Source organism: Pristiophorus japonicus, chromosome 17 (assembly GCF_044704955.1).
Source record: "Pristiophorus japonicus isolate sPriJap1 chromosome 17, sPriJap1.hap1, whole genome shotgun sequence".
Lineage (NCBI taxonomy): Eukaryota > Metazoa > Chordata > Chondrichthyes > Pristiophoridae > Pristiophorus > Pristiophorus japonicus.
Window position 1 is genome coordinate 132,016,934 of NC_091993.1, and position 20,071 is coordinate 132,037,004.

Sequence of the window (20,071 nt, forward strand, 5' to 3'; positions counted from 1 at the left end):
TCGCAACTAAATGTTACCGCGTATCGGTCATCTCCTGTTTCTTTAATTACAGTGTCCGCCGGCGAGCCGGGTGGCACAATTGGATCTCCTACCTTCTCTCGTTGCTTTACTACCTTACGAATCCTTTTTTCAGTTTTACGCTGCATACTCATTCTTTTAGTTGGAGGGTCGGTTTTCTTCCCTTTTCTAGGAACTGGACGCAAGCATCCTGCTCGACTAGAGCTGTTTCCCATTCTCTCCGGGTGCAGTTTCTCGCGGTGTTTCCTGAAACGAGAGGTTAAGACACGCCCACAAAAATATATACACACACAGTATTTACAAAGCGCTCACCGGTGTCTCTTTTCGGCTCGGCTCGGGTCTCCTTTAGCTTTCTTGTTATTTTAGCTTCTTACGGTAGCTACCCTATGCCTCACCCTTCCGGGATCTCGGCGGCTTGCCCCCTTTTCTAGGACAGCCTAGGCACTTTCCCCCTTAAGCTGGGAAAATCCTTTTAAAATTCCTCTTTTTCTTTTAAGCCAATTTTTACTTTTAAACTTGTTCGTTTGGGATCTCGTTATCAGAGATCCTGCCGACTACGCCAGAAACTGTCGAGGAAATTTCTAAGTTAAAGTAACTCAAGCGGAGATTTCAGAGTCTTGCTTCAAGAGATTCTTTTAATATGTACAGGCGAGATATCTCGGAGAGATGCTTGGTCCTTACCAAGGCAATACTCCGAAATTCTATAGAAACTTGTTCCATCTTTATACAGAAAAAAAAGGAATTTTATCTCTACAATTGACACCTACATTATTCAGGAACATTACCAATTCTAAACAGGGCACAAAGGTCAGTTTACACAGCCCAACAGTATCTTGTCACGTCATTATTCAATCTTTTCGAGGGTCAGCAAGATCATCACTAAAAGCCCCTCTTATCAGAGAAATCAGTTTGTCCAGGCAATGGGGGTATCTTAACATATACAAATACCAGATGTACAGCTTTCATGTTATCTGTTCTTTTCTAACAAAGAAGAGACATCAAGTATTTTCTGGCCTTGCAGGATTCTGCAGTCTCAGCACAGAATTAAACTTACTAAAAGGAAGAGAGAAATTTAACCCCTTCCTATATCGTGAACTAAAGTTCTTCCACAACTTGACACCCAGGTCTCGTTGCACCTCCCCTTTTCCTAATACGCTGCCATTCAGATAATATTCTGCCTTCGTGTTTTTGCCACCAAAGTGGATAATCTCACATTTATCCACATTATACTGCATCTGCCATGCGTTTACCCACTCACCTAACATGTCCAAGTCACCCTGCAGTCTCTTAGCGTCCTCCTCAACAGCTCACACCGCCACTCAGCTTAGTCATCTGCAAACTTGGAGATATTACACTCAATTCCTTCATCTAAATCATTAATGTAAATTGTAAATAGCTGGGGTCCCAGCACTGAGTCCTGTGGCACCCCACTAGTCACTGCCTGCCATTCTGAAAAGGACCCGTTTATCCCGACTCTCTGCTTCCTGTCTGTCAACCAGTTCTCTATCTACGACAGTACATTACCCCCAATACCTTGCGCTTTAATTTTGCACACCAATCTCTTGTGTGGGACCTTGTCAAAAGCCTTTTGAAAGTCCAAATACACCACATCCACTGGTTCTCCCTTGTCCACTCTACAAGTTCCATCCTCAAAAAATTCCAGTAGATTTGTCAAGCATGATTTCCCTTTCATAAATCCATGCTGACTTGGACCGATCCTGTCACTGCCTTCCAAATGCGCTGCTGTTTCATCTTTAACAATTGATTCCAACATTTTCCTCACTCCTGATGTCAGGCCAACCGGTCTATAATTACCCATTTTCTCTCTCCCTCCTTTCTTAAAAAGTGGTGTTACATTAGCTACCGTCCATTCCATTGGAACAGATCCAGATTCGATAGACTGTTGGAAAATGATCACCAATGCATCCACTATTTCTAGGGCTACTTCCTTAAGTACTCTGGGATGCAGACTATCAGGCCCCAGCGATTTATTTGCCTTCAATCCCATCAATTTCCCGAACACAATTTCCCGCCTAATAAGGATTTCCTTCAGTTCCTCCTTCTCACTGGACCCTCGGTCCACTAGTTTTCCGGTAGGTTATTTGTGTCTTCCTTTGTGAAGTATTTGTTTAACTGGTCCGCCATTTCTTTGTCCCCATTATAAATTCATCTGAATCTGACTGCAAGGAACCTACGTTTGTCTTCATTAATCTTTTTCTGATGTACAAGTATCCCCAGGTCTTGTTGCACTGCGGCACTTTGCAATCTTTCTCCATTTAAATAATAACTTGCTCTTTGATTTTTTTTCTGCCTAAGTGCATGACCTCACACTTTTCAACATTATATTCCATCTGCCAAATTTTTGCCCACTCACTTCACCTGTCTATGTCCTTTTGAAGATTTTGTGTGTCCTCCTCAATATTGCTTTTCCTCCCATCTTTGTATCATCAACAAACTTGGCTACGTTACACTCGGTCCCTTCATCCAAGTCATTAATGTAGATTGTAAATATTTGGAGTCCCAGCACTGATCCCTGCAGCACTCCACTAGTTACTGGTTGCCAACCAGAGAATGATTCATTTATCCCGACTCTCTGTTCTGTTAGTTAGCCAATCCTCTATCCATTTTAATATATTAGCCCCAACCCCGTGAACTTTTATCTTGTGCAGTAACCTTTTATGTGCCAGCTTGTTGGGCCTATACTCATTGGAGTTTAGAAGAATGAGAGGTGATCTTATTGAAACGTATAAGATACTGATGGGGCTCGGCTAGGTAGATGCTGAGAGGATGTTTCCCCTGGTTGGGGAATGTAGTACTAGGGGGCTTTGTTTCAGAATAAGGGCTCGCCCATTTAAGGTGGAGATGAGGAGGAATTTATTCTCTCAGAGGGTCATGAGTCACTGGAACTCTCTGCCGCAGACTGATTATTGCACTATCGGGGAGTCAAGGGTTATGGGGATGGCGTGGGGAAAAGTGACTTGAGGCTCAGATCAGTCACGCTGTTATTGAATGGAAGAGCAGGCTAGAGTGACTAAATGGGCTACTCCTGTTCCTATTTCTTATGTTCTTAAGGGGCATAACCTCAAAAATTATAGCTAGGCCGATCAGGGGGTGATGTCAGTCAAAACTTCTTCACACAAAGGGTAGTTGAAATCTGGGACTCTCTCCCCACAGAAACCTGTTGGGGCTGGGGGTTAATAGCAAATTTCAACAGTGAGAATTTTGTTGGGTGAGGGTATCAAGGGATATGGGACCAAGGCAGATAGACGGAGTTAAGGTACAGATCAGCCATGATCTCATTGAGTGGGGGAACATGCTCGAGAGGCTGAACTGCCTACTCCCGTACCTATGTCTCAGTGTGAGCCATTTTGAGTGAGATGGATTAGCCAAGGTGAGCACAATACAATGGGGAGGCACTGAGTGCTGGGGATAGACAGACCCCACACACCGGTTATACTGGGGGAGGGGGGGGAACAGACCCCACCCACTGGTTACACTGGGGGGGGGGGGATGGACAGACCTCACCCACCGGTTACACTGGGGGGGAAACAGACCCCACCCACCGGTTACTGTGACATCCCATCTGACCCCAGCCTCCGTCCACCAATCACTGGACAGCGAGAGTTCCTTACCGGGAGAAAAACACCGGCTTTTCCTGATCAGCTGATCCCGCCACTCCTCCCAGATCAATAAGCTTCTTGACACGTGCAGGTTAAGCGTTGGTTGATTTATTGAGCTGTACAGATCATGCAGTAGCACTTAAACATACACTAAACAGATGGGGCTTACAGACACAGCCGATGGGCGGGTCTGAAAGGGGCTTCCAGTTCTGAGCTCTGTATTCAGGCCCCACAAACCCTTACAGTACAATGCCCCACTCCCGTCCCCCACTTTATTGCTCCTTTCTAAGCTCCAGGTTCCCCCTTGTCCAAATATCCATCAACGGAAGCTACAACTGTCCTGACCATGTCTGGCTCACGTCTGCAGCTTTCCACCGTCACACCACAGAACGGGGAACAACCACTGGGGCATTTCCACAACACGTCTGTTCACTGACGTGGGGCAAGATGCAAACCTCTGGCTTTCCACTTCCTCAGGAATAAATCTCTGTGTCAGGAGAATCTCACTGGACCCGCCCGTTACCAGTAACTTCGGTTAATTAAGCTGGCGCCCTTACCTATTTTACACTGGGTTCATGAGCTCGGTATAACTTCATTCCTCCCTCATCTTATCAAAATGTTTAGCTTTTGTCTCATATAATTGCTGTTTTACCAAAGAAAATCTTTATTATAAGTCTATAATTAATTCTGTAAGGACCACAACCAACTACTTGCCCCCACTCCAGAGAAAGCCCAATTGCAATGCTGATATCCAGCCAGAGGTTGTCCTTTGGCCAGGACTACCTCCCGCCCGCCCGTTATCAGCGCTGACTGACAGCTCCCTGAAGCTCAGGAGCCTCTGCACAATGCTGGCTGGCTGGGTCTTTGCTGAGGTTCCCTCACTGAGCAGGAGGTCCCCTCAGCCTGAACCAGGCCCGAGCTGGAGGCTCAGTCTCGGCCCAGTGGTCACTACATAAACATGGGATGGTATTTCCCACCGCTAACGCTCAAAGCTCCCGCGCCCTCGCAGTACGAAGAGGAATCAATAGCGATACAAGAATAGCACGCGGCTCGTTGGAGGTTAACCCTTTGCGAAGAGTTTCCTTGGGTTAAACAAGACGACGGTCGGTCAGGCAGAGCCGGAATCGAGGCAGCCTGTCACACACACACACGGAGACGGCATCATGGGCTCTGGCTGACCCGCTCGCTCCGTCAATTCCCATCCGAGCATTCAACATCCTCCGGTTTGAAACTGAACTCCTCGTTTGGGCATTGTTCCTTCATCATCTGATTCATCTGCATCACAGACGGGAGAAAGGGTGAGTGTTGTAGCAAGGGGGGAGTGCAGGGGGAGAGAGGGGGATAGAGAGAGCGACCGTGAGAGTGATAGAGAGAGACAGAATGAGACAGAGTGAGGCAGAGTGAGAGAGACAGTGAGAGAGAGACAAGAGAGTGAGACAGAGTGAGAGAGAGTGAGAGAGAGAGTGAGAGAGAGAATGAACGAGTGAGACAGTGGGAAAGAGTGAGAGACAGAGAGTGAGAGAGAGTGAGAGAGAGTGAGAGAGTGAGAGTGAGTGAGAAAGTGAGAGAGAGAGACAGACAGAGACAGAAAGAGAGAGAGAGTGAGAGAAACAGTGGGAGCGAGAGACAGAGAGTGAGAGAGTGAGGCAGAGTGAGAGAGAGTGAGTGAGAGAGAGTGAGACAGTGGGAGAGAGTGAGACAGTGGGAGAGAGTGAGAAAGAGTGAGAGTGAGAGAGAGTGAGAGAGTGAGAGAGCGAGTGAGAAAGTGAGAGAGAGAGACAGACAGACAGAGAGAGAGAGAGAGAGAGACAGTGAGAGAGCGCGCTTGAGAGAGACAGAGAGAGAGAGAGAGAGACAGAGACAATGAGACAGTGACAGAGAGAGTGAGAGAGAGATAGAGATAAATAGTGACAGAGAGACAGTGAGAGAGAGCGCTAGAGAGAGAGAGAGAGAGAGAGAGAATGAGACAGTGACAGAGAGAGTGAGAGAGAGATAGAGATAAATAGTGAGAGAGAGAGAGAGAGAGAGAGACAGTGAGAGAGTGCGCTAGAGAGAGAGAGATAGAGACAGTGACAGAGAGAGAGAGACAGTGAGAGAGAGTGCTAGAAAGAGAGAGAGAGAAACAGTGACAGAGAGGAGAAAGAGATAGATAGAGTTAGAGAGAGAGAGACACAGTGTGTGAGCGAGAAAGACAGCGAGATAAATAGAGACAGTGGCAGAGAGAAAGACAGAGGGCGAGAGAGAGAAAGAGATAATGGGTGAGAAATAGAGAGAGACAGACAGTGAGAGATAGAATGGGAAAGAAACACAGAGAGAAGGAGACACAGAGGGAGAGAGTAAAAGAGAGAGATAGAGAGAGACCATGACAGAAAGAGAGAGAGAAAAGAGTAACAAAGAGAAGTAATCCTACCAAGAGGAACAGGAGGAGGCCATTCAGCCCCTCGAGCCTGTTACACAGGAACAGGAAGGGGCCATTCAGCCCCTCGGGTCTGTTACCCAGGAACAGGATGAGGCCATTCAGCCCCTCGAGCCTGTTACCCAGGAACGGGAGGAGCCCATTCAGCCCATCGAACCTGTTACACAGGAACAGGAGGAGGCCCATTCAGCCCCTCGAGCCTGTTACATTGGGAACAGGAGGAGCCCATTCAGCTCCTCGAGCCTGTTACATTAGGAACAGGATGAGGCCATTCAGCCCCTCGAGCCTGTTACACAGGAACAGGAGGAGGCCATTCAGCCCCTCGAGCCTGTTACATTAGGAACAGGAGGAGCCCATTCAGCCCCTCGAGCCTGTTACATTAGAAACAGGATGAGGCCATTCAGCCCCTCGAGCCTGTTACACAGGAACAGGAGGAGGCCATTCAGCCCCTCGAGCCTGTAAAATAGGAACAGGAGGAGGTGCATTCAGCCCCTCGAGCCTGTTACACAGGAACGGGAAGAGACCCATTCTGCCCCTCGAGCCTGTTACACAGGAACAGGAGGAGGCCATTCAGCACCTCGAGCCTGTTACATTAGGGACAGGAGGAGGCCATTCAGCCCCACGAGCCTGTTACATTAGGAACAGGAGGAGGCCATTCAGCCCCACGAGCCTGTTACATTAGGGACAGGAGGAGGCCATTCAGCCCCACGAGCCTGTTACATTAGGAACAGGAGGAGGCCCATTCAGCCCCTTGAGCCTGTTACACAGGAAGAGGAGGCTATTCAGCTCCTCAAGCCTGTTACACAGGAACAGGAGGAGTGCTATTCAGCCCCTCGAGCCTGTTACACAGGAACAGGAGGAGGCCTATTCAGCCCCTTGAGCTTGTTACACAGGAACAGGAGGAGGCCCAGTCAGCCCCTCGAGCCTGTTACATTAGGAACAGGAGGAGCCCATTCAGCCCCTTGAGCCTGTTGCACAGGAACAGGAGGAGGCCCATTCAACCCCTCAAGCCTGTTACACAGGAACAGAAGGAGGCCTATTCAGCCCCTCGAGCCTGTTACACAGGAACAGGGGGAGGCCCATTCAGCCCCTCGAGCCTGTTACACAGGAACAGGAGGAGGCCCATTCAGCCCCTCGAGCCAGTTACACAGGAACAGGAGGAGGTGCATTCAGCCCCTCGAGCCTGTTACACAGGAACGGGAAGAGACCCATTCTGCCCCTCGAGCCTGTTACACAGGAACAGGAGGAGGCCATTCAGCACCTCGAGCCTGTTACATTAGGGACAGGAGGAGGCCATTCAGCCCCACGAGCCTGTTACATTAGGAACAGGAGGAGGCCATTCAGCCCCACGAGCCTGTTACATTAGGGACAGGAGGAGGCCATTCAGCCCCACGAGCATGTTACATTAGGAACAGGAGGAGGCCCATTCAGCCCCTTGAGCCTGTTACACAGGAAGAGGAGGCTATTCAGCTCCTCAAGCCTGTTACACAGGAACAGGAGGAGTGCTATTCAGCCCCTCGAGCCTGTTACACAGGAACAGGAGGAGGCCTATTCAGCCCCTTGAGCTTGTTACACAGGAACAGGAGGAGGCCCAGTCAGCCCCTCGAGCCTGTTACATTAGGAACAGGAGGAGCCCATTCAGCCCCTTGAGCCTGTTACACAGGAACAGGAGGAGGCCCATTCAACCCCTCGAGCCTGTTACACAGGAACAGGGGAAGGCCCATTCAGCCCCTCGAGCCTGTTACATTAGGAACAGGAGGAGCCCATTCAGCCCCTCGAGCCTGTTACATTAGAAACAGGAGGAGGCCCATTCAGCCCCTCGAGCCAGTTACACAGGAACAGAAGGAGGCCCATTCAGCCCCTCGAGCCTGTTGCACAGGAACAGGAGGAGGCCCATTCAGCCCCTCGAGCCTGTTACATAGGAACAGGAGGAGGCCCATTCAGCCCCTCGAGCCTGTTACACAGGAACAGGAGGAGGCCATTCAGCCCCTCGAGCCTGTTACATTAGGAACAGGAGGAGCCCATTCAGCCCCTCGAGCCTGTTACATTAGAAACAGGATGAGGCCATTCAGCCCCTCGAGCCTGTTACACAGGAACAGGAGGAGGCCATTCAGCCCCTCGAGCCTGTAAAATAGGAACAGGAGGAGGTGCATTCAGCCCCTCGAGCCTGTTACACAGGAACGGGAAGAGACCCATTCTGCCCCTCGAGCCTGTTACACAGGAACAGGAGGAGGCCATTCAGCACCTCGAGCCTGTTACATTAGGGACAGGAGGAGGCCATTCAGCCCCACGAGCCTGTTACATTAGGAACAGGAGGAGGCCATTCAGCCCCACGAGCCTGTTACATTAGGGACAGGAGGAGGCCATTCAGCCCCACGAGCCTGTTACATTAGGAACAGGAGGAGGCCCATTCAGCCCCTTGAGCCTGTTACACAGGAAGAGGAGCCATATCAGCTCCTCAAGCCTGTTACACAGGAACAGGAGGAGTGCTATTCAGCCCCTCGAGCCTGTTACACAGGAACAGGAGGAGGCCTATTCAGCCCCTTGAGCTTGTTACACAGGAACAGGAGGAGGCCCATTCAGCCCCTCGAGCCTGTTACATTAGGAATAGGAGGAGCCCATTCAGCCCCTTGAGCCTGTTACACAGGAACAGGAGGAGGCCCATTCAGCCCCTTGAGCCTGTTACACAGGAAGAGGAGCCATATCAGCCCCTCGAGCCTGTTACATTAGGAACAGGAGGAGCCCATTCAGCCCCTTGAGCCTGTTGCACAGGAACAGGAGGAGGCCCATTCAACCCCTCAAGCCTGTTACACAGGAACAGAAGGAGGCCCATTCAGCCCCTCGAGCCTGTTACACAGGAACAGGGGGAGGCCCATTCAGCCCCTCGAGCCTGTTACACAGGAACAGGAGGAGGCCCATTCAGCCCCTCGAGCCAGTTACACAGGAACAGGAGGAGGTGCATTCAGCCCCTCGAGCCTGTTACACAGGAACGGGAAGAGACCCATTCTGCCCCTCGAGCCTGTTACACAGGAACAGGAGGAGGCCATTCAGCACCTCGAGCCTGTTACATTAGGGACAGGAGGAGGCCATTCAGCCCCACGAGCCTGTTACATTAGGAACAGGAGGAGGCCATTCAGCCCCACGAGCCTGTTACATTAGGGACAGGAGGAGGCCATTCAACCCCACGAGCATGTTACATTAGGAACAGGAGGAGCCCATTCAGCCCCTCGAGCCTGTTACATTAGAAACAGGAGGAGGCCCATTCAGCCCCTCGAGCCAGTTACACAGGAACAGAAGGAGGCCCATTCAGCCCCTCGAGCCTGTTGCACAGGAACAGGAGGAGGCCCATTCAGCCCCTCGAGCCTGTTACATAGGAACAGGAGGAGGCCCATTCAGCCCCTCGAGCCTGTTACACAGGAACAGGAGGAGGCCATTCAGCCCCTCGAGCCTGTTACATTAGGAACAGGAGGAGCCCATTCAGCCCCTCGAGCCTGTTACATTAGAAACAGGATGAGGCCATTCAGCCCCTCGAGCCTGTTACACAGGAACAGGAGGAGGCCATTCAGCCCCTCGAGCCTGTAAAATAGGAACAGGAGGAGGTGCATTCAGCCCCTCGAGCCTGTTACACAGGAACGGGAAGAGACCCATTCTGCCCCTCGAGCCTGTTACACAGGAACAGGAGGAGGCCATTCAGCACCTCGAGCCTGTTACATTAGGGACAGGAGGAGGCCATTCAGCCCCACGAGCCTGTTACATTAGGAACAGGAGGAGGCCATTCAGCCCCACGAGCCTGTTACATTAGGGACAGGAGGAGGCCATTCAGCCCCACGAGCCTGTTACATTAGGAACAGGAGGAGGCCCATTCAGCCCCTTGAGCCTGTTACACAGGAAGAGGAGCCATATCAGCTCCTCAAGCCTGTTACACAGGAACAGGAGGAGTGCTATTCAGCCCCTCGAGCCTGTTACACAGGAACAGGAGGAGGCCTATTCAGCCCCTTGAGCTTGTTACACAGGAACAGGAGGAGGCCCATTCAGCCCCTCGAGCCTGTTACATTAGGAATAGGAGGAGCCCATTCAGCCCCTTGAGCCTGTTACACAGGAACAGGAGGAGGCCCATTCAGCCCCTTGAGCCTGTTACACAGGAAGAGGAGCCATATCAGCCCCTCGAGCCTGTTACATTAGGAACAGGAGGAGCCCATTCAGCCCCTTGAGCCTGTTGCACAGGAACAGGAGGAGGCCCATTCAACCCCTCAAGCCTGTTACACAGGAACAGAAGGAGGCCCATTCAGCCCCTCGAGCCTGTTACACAGGAACAGGGGGAGGCCCATTCAGCCCCTCGAGCCTGTTACACAGGAACAGGAGGAGGCCCATTCAGCCCCTCGAGCCAGTTACACAGGAACAGGAGGAGGTGCATTCAGCCCCTCGAGCCTGTTACACAGGAACGGGAAGAGACCCATTCTGCCCCTCGAGCCTGTTACACAGGAACAGGAGGAGGCCATTCAGCACCTCGAGCCTGTTACATTAGGGACAGGAGGAGGCCATTCAGCCCCACGAGCCTGTTACATTAGGAACAGGAGGAGGCCATTCAGCCCCACGAGCCTGTTACATTAGGGACAGGAGGAGGCCATTCAACCCCACGAGCATGTTACATTAGGAACAGGAGGAGGCCCATTCAGCCCCTTGAGCCTGTTACACAGGAAGAGGAGGCTATTCAGCTCCTCAAGCCTGTTACACAGGAACAGGAGGAGTGCTATTCAGCCCCTCGAGCCTGTTACACAGGAACAGGAGGAGGCCTATTCAGCCCCTTGAGCTTGTTACACAGGAACAGGAGGAGGCCCATTCAGCCCCTCGAGCCTGTTACATTAGGAATAGGAGGAGCCCATTCAGCCCCTTGAGCCTGTTACACAGGAACAGGAGGAGGCCCATTCAACCCCTCGAGCCTGTCACACAGGAACAGAAGGAGGCCCATTCAGCCCCTCGAGCCTGTTACACAGGAACAGGGGGAGGCCCATTCAGCCCCTCGAGCCTGTTACACAGGAACAGGAGGAGGCCCATTCAGCCCCTCGAGCCTGTTACATAGGAACAGGAGGAGGCCCATTCAGCCCCTCGAGCCTGTTACATTAGGGACAGGAGGAGGCCATTCAGCCCCACGAGCCTGTTACACAGGAACAGAAGGAGGCCCATTCAGCCCCTCGAGCCTGTTACACAGGAACAGGGGGAGGCCCATTCAGCCCCTCGATTCTGTTACACAGGAACAGGAGGAGGTGCATTCAGCCCCCTGGAGCTGCCCGTTACCACAGCTCCATGAATGGGGTGTTGTGGGGGACAGGACGATACCCAGAGGGGGAAGTCGAGCTGGTGAGGTGTCTGAGGTGAATTCAGACGGCGAGGGGGAGGATGTGGTGAGGTGTGGCCCCGTGTTTGCCCTCAATGCCGTGCTGTCTCTCACCCTCTCCGCAATGAACTTTTCCTTCTCATCATCATTGAACTTGGTCATAGAAGTAAGCTGTACGTTAATCCACCTTTCCCTGGGATCTAAAAACAACAGTCACAACTTCAAAAGTCTAAACAGGATGAGAGTTCAGCACAGATCAAAGGGACGGTGTCAGAATTCTTGCTCCCCTCTATTTCATGCTCTCCTGCCTCTGTTTCTGCATTCACTCTTTCCTTCCCCTCCCTTTTATTCACTTTTTATCTCACCCCCTCTTGTCTCCATTCTACTCTCTCTGTATTTGCATTCTCGGCCTTCATTTCTGTCGACCCTTTTCTCTCCTCCTGTCCCCTCTTCCGATATGATTTCTATTCTCCCTTTGTGACGTTCTCTTAAGAACATCAGAAACAGGAGCAGGAGTCGGACATTGGGCCCCTTGAGCTTGCTCCACCATTCAGCAGGATCATGGCTGATCATTGATCCACCTTCCCGCACTGTCCCCATATCCCTTTGTTCCCTTCGTTCCCCAAAATTATCCACCTCTGTCTTGAACATACTCAATGACTGAGCTCTCTCACATTTACCCCATCTCTCAGTGAGAGAGAAAGATAGAAACATTGAAACATAGAAAATATGTGCAGGTGTAGGTCATTCGGCACTTCGAGCCTGCACCACCATTCAATAAGATCATGGCTGATCATTCACCTCAGTACCCTATTCCTGCTTTCTCTCCATACCCCTTGATCCCTTTAGCTATAAGGGCCATATCTAACTCCCTTTTGAATATATCCAATGATCTGGCATCAACAACTCTCTGTGGTAGAGAATTCCACAGGTTCACAATTCTCTGAGTGAAGATGTTTCTCCTCATCTCGGTCCTAAATGGCCTACCCCTTATCCTTAGACTGTGACCCTTGGTTCTGGACTTCCCCAACATTGGGAACATTCTTCCTGCATCTAACCTGTATAATCCCGTCAGAATTTTAAACATTTCTATGAGATTCCCTCTCATTCTTTTGAACTCCAGTGAATACAAGCCCAGTTGATCCAGTCTTTCTTGATATGTCTGTCCCGCCATCCCGGGAATCAGTCTGGTGAATCTTCGCTGCACTCCCTCAATAGCAAGAATGTCCTTCCACAAGTTAGGAGACCAAAACTGTACACAATACTCCAGGTGTGGCCTCACCAATGCCCTGTACAACTGTAGTAACACCTCCCTGCCCCTGTAATCAAATCCCCTTGCTATGAAGGCCAACATGCCATTTGCTTTCTTAACCGCCTGCTGTACTTGCATGCCAACCTTCAATGACTGATGTACCATGACACCCAGATCTCGTTGCACCTCCCCTTTTTCTAATTTGTCACCATTTAGATAATAGTCTGTCTCTCTGTTTTTTACCACCAAAGTGGATAACCTCACATTTATCCACATTATGCTGCATCTGCCATGCATTTGCCCACTCACCTAACCTGTCCAATTCACCCTGCAGCCTCTTAGCATCCTCCTCACAGCTCACACCGCCACCCAGCTTAGTGTCATCTGCAAATTTGTAGATATTACATTCAATTCCTTCATCTAAATCATTAATGTATATTGTGAATAGCTGGGGTCCCAGCACTGAACCTTGCGGTACCCCACTAGTCACTGCCTGCGATACTGAAACAGACCCGTTTATTCCTATTCTTTGCTTCCTGTCTGCCAACCAGTTCTCTATCCACGTCACTACATTACCCCGAATACCATGTGCTTTAATTTTGCACACCAATCTTTTGTGTGGGATCTTGTCAAAAGCCTTTTGAAAGTCCAAATACACCACATTCACTGGTTCTCCCTTGTCCACTCTACTGGAAACATCCTCAAAAAATTCTACATTTGTCAAACATGATTTCCCTTTCATAAATCCATGCTGACTTGGACCGATACTGTCACTGCTTTCCAAATGCGCTACTATTACATTTTTAATAATTGATTCCAACCTTTTCCCCATTACTAACCGGTCTATAATTACCTGTTTTCTCTCTCCCTCCTTTTTAAAAAAGTGGTGTTACATTAGCTACCCTCCAATCCATAGGAACTGATCCAGAGTCTATAAGAGAGTTAGAGAGACAGAGGGAGAGCGAGACAGATAGAGAGTCAGAGAGAGAGAAAGAGAGAGAGAGAGACAGAGACAGAGACAGAGAGAGAGAAAGAGACAGAAAGAGAGAGCCAGAAGAGAGAGAGAGACAGAGTGAGAGAGACAGAAGAGAGAGAGAGAGAGACAGAAGAGAGAGAGAGAGAGAGAGAGACAGAGAGAAACAAAGAGAGAGAGAGAGAGGGAAGCAGAGAGAGAGAGAGACAGTGTGAGAGAGATAAAGAGAGAAATGGAAAGACGGAGAGAGAGAGAGACAAAGACACAGAACAAGACAGCGATAGAGAGTGAGAGAGTCAGAAAAATATAGAAAGCGACAAACAGAAAGAAAGGGAGATAAACAGAGAGATTACGTCAACAAGACTGCCATTTGCCTTCTTCACTGCCTGTTGTACCTGCATGCCAACTTTCAATGACTGATGTACCATGACACGCAGGTCTCATTGCAACTCCCCTTTGCCTAATCTGTCGCAATTGTTCGTGAAATAACTTATTCACCGGAATATGGAGTGAGCTTTGCGAATCATAAACAGTTTATTAAACAGAGCGCTCTGGGAGAGACGCCGTGGACTCTGCAATCACAGCAGCCGACTTCCCGTTTAAGCAGAGTGGGGCACAATCATTTATACATTGAAGTAAACAAGTATAGAAAATCTTGTTATTGTATAGAAAATCTCGTTATTGATAAGAAATCGCCTTACCCATGAGTCACATAACTGCCACCGCCTTTGTCTGTCTACATGACATCTGTATATGATTATACGGTTAAATGGTTTATGCTAGAGCGTGACCTCATCCCTAGTTGTGCAACTGGGGATTCCCCGCCCCCCCCTGCTGCCAAGCTGCCACTTGTCTGATTTCCCAGCAAGCTCTATTTACTCCAACAGTCCCTCCTGTGGTTCATGGGGACAGGAGGAAGCTCCCACCCCTCTGAACCATAATGCCCTGGACCCTTCTGCTGATGTAGTTCCTCTCGCCACCTCTTCTGGTGTTTTGCTTGATGTTCAGCATGTATGGGGTTCGCCAATCCTGCGATCCCCTGCTCTCAGGCTGTGGTGGTCCTACAGCCAAATTCCTTTCTTGTGAGTGTTAGCAATGTTGGAGTAACGGGATCTGGGCTGGATCACTTGTTGATATTCCGCGGCAGCGGCTGGGACTATCGTTTCTCCCATTCTGGCACAACAGCACTCTACCAGCATAACCAAGAGACACAGCACTATTATGACAATAACAATTGTAACAAATCAGGGGGTTCCTATTGATCCCAACCAGCCGGTCGCCCATCCCCACAGGGAGAAATCCGGCGTTTATCGAGACTTTGCTGCCTCTGTTTGGATGTGGTTAGCTAAATCGTGGATAGTCTCCGAGCTATCTGGGATGTTAGTGCAACACTCTCTTCCAATTATCGCACATGTGCCTCCTTTCTCGGCTAAGTTAAAGTCTAGAGCCATCCTGTTTTGTGAAACCATTATGCATATTGCCACGGTTTCGGCGCTTATGCCTTCCAGCGCTTCAGCCGTATCCTTGGCAACCTCTTCGAGCAGGGAGTCCAGGAGTTGTATTTCGTTTATTGCTTGGGCAACACCATAGGAGGGTGCTATGATAGCAAAGAATCGGGTTGTCTCACTTATTTATCTTTTTGCTAAATGAGGGTGTTGTGTCAAAGACCTCAGATGGTGTATGTATGGGACCACGTAAGCCAGGTAGCAAGACCCGGGCCACTTCAGTGGTAGCCAGCCGTCCGCCTTATGGCCACAGACAAAGTATGTCCCATTATATGGGCTGTATGGTGTTACCACCTCAGGGGCCCATGCGTCAGTCAGGTTGCTACCATCCGTAAAGTTCTGGAATATTATGCGACTATTATCAGCGTCATCAGTTACGTTAAAATACTGGGAGCCCTTAGTACGCCCCATTGTTGGCCCTCCAGTCTGGTTTCTAATGAAACAAACCAACCCGAGTGGTTCCCCTATTCCTGAGCTATTAGTAAGAACCAGGAACGGGGGCTGACAACTTGTATTGTACTTGGGCTGGTCCCATCCTGTGAAGGTCTTTAATGGGTGGCCTGCTTGTTCTCATTCTGCCGCACTTCCCTTCATACTAACTATATACCTTCCACCCCCGGTGGCTAGACTTCCTTCTCTTGTCTCATCCGCGGAGGAGGCGTTCTGGTTGATGTACCATTCCGCCCCCTCTGACAGGGTGAGTGGTACGGGCCTCAGCGGGATACCTTCCTTAGCGTGAATTGGGACATGTGCACATACCCAGCAGCTTGACAAATTTTTAGCTTTAGCATACATATATGACATATACAAGAACGTGTTAACATATAATTCCCGTTTTCTCCGGAGGGCCGTACCTTTTCCCCATTGGCTAATGCCGAGGAAGCAAAACACAGATAAAGTGGACAGTACTTTCATTCTCATTGTTACTTATTACTCGACACTTTAACAATCTCCCAAACCCGCGCGCAACGTGTTGATAGAAGATGTGTCAGGGCCTTCCTGTCAATGGTAATAACGAGGTTTGTTAAGTGTTAGGGCTCATATACTTTAAGCTGGGACCAATGTTTCCATTGTCCCTTTCCCTTAATGTCCACACAAGCACAAGTATCACTGCTAAGCACGACCTCATAGGGTCCTATCCATTTCGGGGCGAAGCCCGGTTTTCCCAGTATGACCTTGATCATTACCCTTGTCCCCGCTGGGGGTACTTCAGGGAGAGTGGTCAACTTAAGGTTATCATCTCTTTCCTTTTGGTCAGAACGAACCGTTTTTCTCATATCTGCCAATTGCTGACTCAATTCGATGAGGTAGATTTGTATTCTATCTTTCAATGGGCCCATCTCCGTTCTTCCTGTGGCGATGCCCTCGGGCAGCAACATTGCCCGACCGGTCATCAGTTCATACGGGGTAATTCCGGTAGTGCGATTGGGGGTCGCTCTTAATTTCATTCGGATTATAGGCAACACATCTACCCAGGTTTGTCCGGTGTCCCGAATGGCCTTCCACAAAGCCAATTTTAATGTTCTATTCATTCGTTCTACCATACCCAAGTTCTGAGGATGGTAGGGAACGTGGAACCTTTGTCTGATTCCCAATAATTTATCGACCGTTTTCATTACCGATCCCGTAAAGTGTGTGCCCTGGTCCAAATCTATTTGCAATGGTACCCACCATCGCGGAATTACCTCCTCTGCCAAGATTTGTGCCACGGTAGTTGCCATGCAGTTTCTCGTTGGAAAGGCTTCTCCCCAAAGGATGAATTGGTCTCTCACCACCAAGCAGTATTGTTTTCCCCGGGAAGCTGGGAGGGGCCCAGTGAAGTCTATCTGGACGTTTTCCCAAGGTCCCCGCGGGCGTGGCTGATGTGCCATCCGGACCTGTACCGGTTTTCCACTATTGTGCTGTGCGCATATAATACACCTATGGTAATATCGGCCGACATCCGGCCTCAACCCTGGCCACCACCGGTCTTTCATAATCGCAATTGCCATTGGGACTCGTGCGGTATGGCTTGCGCCATGGTGTAATTCCATTAACATCTGCTTTATACAGGACGGGACTACTACTCTCCCGTCTTTCCTCCGCACATGGTCCACTTCCAGTTTTGCTCCCTTCTGTGCCCATTCCCCTTTCTCGGTGGCGGGGATGTCAGCATGAAGCTGGACTATATTTATCCTTTCCTGTTCTACTCTTGCGGCCACCACTTGTTCCACCCGTTCCGACCCTAAGGCCGTCTGCGCGGCCTTGTCAGCCGCTTGGTTACCCTCCTGTTCTTTTGTCTTAACCTTTTGGTGTGCCTTAATCTTTATAACTGCTGCCTGTGTCGGTTTACTTGAGGCTTCTAATAGGTTCCTAACTCTTACTTGATGCTTAACAGACTCTCCCCCTGTGGTGATAAAGTCCCTGCGTCCCCATGCGGTCATATAGTCATGCACTACCCCAAATGCGTACCGACTGTCTGTACAAATGTTTACGGTTTTTCCTTCTGCTAGCCTCAATGCTTCCGTGAGGGCCACCAATTCAGCTACCTGAGCTGACAGGCTCCCATCTATTCGTCCCGATCTCTGAACGTCTAAGTGCTCGTTCACCACAGCCCACCCAGTCCGCGGGGCCCCATCTATATATTCACCTGACGTAACTACGTAGAAGGTGAGCTGTGGGTCCTCCAACGGTACATCCTTCAGCCTTCCCATGTTCACTTCCTCATCCACTCACATTGATGGGGACTACCTTGCAATACCATGACCAGCGCAGCGGCGAGCCCCCTTTCATCCTCTGAAGCGATTAGGAGGTGGTCTACACATTGTAAAACCATCCTGTGGTACGGTGTCAGGTCTACTTTTTCTAATAACGCGCTCATGGCCCGGTGGAAGATGACTGGACTATTGTGAAATCCTTGTGGGAGTCTTGTCCAGATATATTGCTTTGCCCCGACTGTGAAGGCGAATTTGTCCTGAGACGCCAGGTCGAGAGGGACAGACCAGAACCCATTTGCTATATCTAAAACCGTAAAAACCTTATGAGTGGGGCTGAGCCGGTTAAATATTGTGGCCGGGTTGGCCACAATCGGGTGTACCTTCGAGGTGACCTTATTTTGGGCCATGTAGTCAATCGTAAGGTGGTAAGACCTGTCTGGTTTAGACACTGGCCACACAGGGGAATTAGTAGTGCTTTCAGCATGTCTCACTATTCCTCTTTTCTCCAGCTCCTTAACTATCTCTTTAACCGCCTGTTCTGCTTCTGTTTTAATGGGGTACTGTCTGTGGGCGGTGTGGGCTGGTCCCTCGACTGTAATGGGTGGCATAACCACCTCTCCGGTATCTTGCTTGTCCTTGGTCCAAACTGTGGACAAGGCGCTACATACCGCCCGATAGATACCCTTAATCTTTGTCCAATCTTGTGCCAAAACTTGCGCACTTCCTGCCTTGGCCGTATGGCGAGTATATTTGGTGAGATGTGTCCTGGCCCCATTTGTTTCCGGCCAGTGCAATTTAGAATGTCGGGCATCTATCAAGAGGTTAAGGTCCCTCATGAGGTCGAGCCCCATGATGGTACCCTCGTTATTCTTACACACATAGAACTGTGCGGGTATCATTTTCCCATCTATTTCTACCACCTGCACTGTGCTTTTGTACACGTGGACTCATTCTCCTCTGAAGCCCACTATCACTATTTTATCCCTGGTTAACGGGAGGGGTATGTTGGTAATAGAGACCGAGCATCTTGTGTCCACTAACATTTCACACTGTCGGCCCCCTATTAGTGCAGACACATACATTCGTTCATCTGACCCTCCTTCCCCGGGGGCCGCAGACCCTCAATAGCTGCTCCCTGACTTCGAGGTATTCCAGGTATTTGCGGTACTCATCGCTACCTATTTGTTGTTCGAGAGTCCCAGGGGCCGAAGTTTTACTGGCCTCGGCCTGTCCTGCCCAACATTTCTCCACTAGGTGTCCCACCTTTCCACAATTCTTGCAGACAGGTTTCGGGGCTTTACAGGCCTTTGCCATGTGCCCGGCCTTACCACAATTAAAACAGGTTCGGGGTCGGATAACCTGCACCTGTCCCGCCGCCCCTCTCTCTTGTTTTATAGTTGGGCCCCCATGTTCTCGCTTTGCCCCTTGGGCATCTACGTTACTAGCCCACCGTACTACATCATCATAGGTGGCAGCGGCAACCACCCCCATTTTCAAAATCTTTTGGTGTTGGGATGATAATCCCTCCTTAAACATTTGGACAAAGGCTGGGCCATTCATTGTGGCATTTGGCTGTCCTGATGATTCCTCATAGACGGCGAACAGTCGTTCCCCGTATTCTGACATCCCCTCTCCCTTTATCTGTTTGTATGTCATAATTTTCCCCCAATTAGTGGGAGCTGCCCCGAGGGCGGTTTGGACGGAGGCCTTAAAGGCAGCAAAAGGTGCCCGTTGGGCAGCTCTGTCTGCCGCCAGGACAACATTCGAGGCCCAAGTCCCGTCCCGATAATTTGCATTAGCCTGGGCTCTCCACCGATCCTTCGGGCACTTGGCCCTGACCAGTTGATCGATGTCCCTAGGGTGTAAGTCATGTACTTCCCAGGTCTCGTCAAGGGCCTTCCAAAATTCTCTGTTATTACTCCTTGGTTTCAGAGACCCAAGGTCCTTCAGGATGGTTTGTTTCTCTAATGGCGTAAACGCGGCATATTTCGCAGTTGGGTTTGCCGCAGTCCCTCCCCTTCTCACTGGAGCTGCTTTTATTTCCGAGACGCCGTCGCCCCCTTCTCTGTTCTGACCCTCCATTTCCGGAGGGGTGGGCCGACGCCACGGGATATATTGGCGCATATGGGGGCGGTATTTCTTGTCCGAACATTTCTCCTGATGCGTATGACCTATTTGGTGTACCGGTTACATTTTCCAATTGTTTCTCTAATTCTCTGGTTCTTTTTGTTTTATATCTATCGTTTTCTTCCGCTA